The sequence below is a fragment of the Ptychodera flava genome, chromosome 8, assembly GCF_041260155.1.
Source record: "Ptychodera flava strain L36383 chromosome 8, AS_Pfla_20210202, whole genome shotgun sequence".
NCBI lineage: Eukaryota > Metazoa > Hemichordata > Enteropneusta > Ptychoderidae > Ptychodera > Ptychodera flava.
In genome coordinates this window covers 40,797,709-40,800,569 of record NC_091935.1, presented here as the reverse complement: position 1 = coordinate 40,800,569, position 2,861 = coordinate 40,797,709, and positions in this window count along the sequence as shown.

The window sequence follows — 2,861 nt, the reverse complement described above, 5'->3', positions numbered from 1 at the left end:
AAATCTGAACAAGCTGTGCACCCAGTCAACAGAAAGAAAGGCCTTTTTGAAATCTGGCAACATCTGGCACAGTTACCATCACAATATCTGACTCATGCATTTTGCATTGCAATTGCATCAAGTATAAAAAGATAATAAACCAGTAAAATAACAAGGGAAATGTTTGATGCTACTTTTTGTCATTTTGTCAAGACTCTGTTTGATTTTAATCCTTGTATTCAAAATATCTAAATTTCATCAATGTGATATTTAGATTTTAATTCAAAATGATGAAACAATTAATGGGAATTCAACTTAAATTGTCACAACTTACAGTCTGAGCTGGAGTGTATTTCAGCATCAACATTTAGTACCTGCCACAATTCAAAGTCCACAGTAAATCATAACGTAATAGCAATTGTGTGATTTGCATGATAGACACACACATTCTGACAGGTTACTATGTAAATACAGAATGGGTTCTTTGCTGTCATTTGTATAGCAACAGGTTTTAGCTGACTAACACTCAGAAATGAGAAAAATTTTATCATATGCATCTTCCCAAGATGCAATGTTTTAATTTTACACATTTTACAAATTCACTGAAGTCAGAATAATTTGTTAAGTATTCCAAATTTGTAATAAAATGTCCTCTAGAAGCATTAAATTATTCATGTTTTGGAATTAAAAAATACAAATTAACTTCCAAAATCTTTTGAATTCACATGTAACCTTCATGAGCTTGATTTTGTTATTTCACAAATCAGCTATAAGATACATTGTGCAATGTGTTTTGTGACATCACAAAGTCATTTACATATGATGTCATAGCAGCTGAGCCATGCTTTACCATACTCTGCCATGCGCTTCTATTATTGCTCTACCATGCTGGCATGTGACAAACAAAGCAAACTGTGGGTGAGTACTCATGAATGCACAATAACAAGTGATAAGTGGTCTGCAAGCCATAGACATTGCAGTGTGTATGCATTTAGATTGTGAATGACATAGGCAACACTTTGGAAAGAATGAAAAAGTCTCAGACTAGCTGTTTTTACTCTGACCAGACACGCTTCTTGCCTTGACAATTACACCTGTACTGTAAAATGTGACCCTCCTCCTGTTCGACATTCTTAAACTTTACCCTCCCCCCAACCACTGCAGTATTCTCCCCAGGAATAACTGAAACAGTATCAGCTAATTTACATATTAATTGGTTTAATTATTATGTAAGTTAGAGAAAAATTACAGGGAGGGGGGACCCCTGGCGTTTTTGAAGGGAGGGTTTCACAATTTATCATGCAAGCATTCTTAAGGAAGGGTCATGCATTTGTGGGAGGGTCACCATATTTTGTGCAACTATGAGGCAATGAGTGGCTGATATAGTGATTCACCCAAAAATATCAAATTATACATGCCAGTCTATCAGACAAACTATTGACCATTTTCCGCCACAAAACAAGCTATATCTGTACATTTATATATGTTTGATAATATACGTACCGGTAAATGTACTTTGCTTGAAGTGGTAAGTAAAGCATGCATTATCGTACAAGAAATTAGATTTTTGGATTTCGTCGAAAATGTTGATTCACTATACATGGTAGTCTATGAGAGAACTATGACAAATTTTTTCAACTATAAAACTAGCAATATCTGTGCATTTATGCAAGTTTGATAATTGATATAAAATTTACTTAATTAGACCAGAGTGGTTAGAAGTCCATGTGTGTGCAAGAAATTTGATTTTGGAATTTCACCGAAATGTTGATTCACTATACACAATGAGGAAACAATGAATAATTTTTTCCAATAGTTTTTTCCAATGCAGAACTAGGTAAATCTGATGTCAATAAAAAACTTGGTAAATCTGTGTATTTATGTACCCTTGATTGTTCAGATTACTGTTTTTGATCAGACTAGGGCGGTTAAAAGTCCATGTGTGTGCAAGAAATTTGATTTTGGGATGTCACTGAAATGTTAATAAACTATACATGGTAGTCTATGAGAGAACTATGAACATTTTTTCCCAATACAAAACTAACAATATCTGTGCATTTATAGACGTAAGTTTTAAATGTTTAAGGTGTTTAATGTTGGATACCACTGCATTTTTGCTCTTGAACCTTATGAATAATGTGTATTTAAAAGAATCGGAATTTTATCAGTGATTTCCTATTCAAGAAATATCACATGGGCAATTGAAGGTTTGGCTGTAAAATCAGCTGTTTAGTGACCCTCCCCCTAGAAAGTTCTCTAAAAAATGACCCCCAATTCCCCAGGCCCACCACCCCCCTCAATTACTGAAGGCTCCCTTATACAGAGAAAGGGCATGAAAATTGAACTTAAATGACACCAAGCTTTTTCCATGTTGATCAAACTGGATGTATATATATTTGTGACTAATGAACTATACACTCTTTACACTACTTAGAACTGAGTGTAAACCAGGTTTCAGAGCTTTCAAAGATTACGAAGCATGTTTTATTATCCTTTCAAGCTTGTCTCAGATGAATAGCTTGATCAGCTGGATGATAGACTTTCTAGAAAGACTTCACTTTTGTGATATTTTCATAATAACCTCATATTACACATCTTACATTTGTGATAGGGAGTCAAGTGGGACAAGTTGTGACAGGGGCTTCATATGGACCAATTTGACACTGATTGGTAAAATGTTATTTACATTGCCAGAACGATCAAGTTAACAGGTGAACACCGACTTACTGCATTATGTTTAAGTTTCTTCATTATATTCTCCCAAATAATGGAAAACTGTATCAGTGGAAAAAAAGGTGATAATAATTTATGTAGGATCTGTGGAACTGTTGAAACTCAAAAGCACATGTTTTAGCATTGTGCCAGACTCAAAGACATTTGGG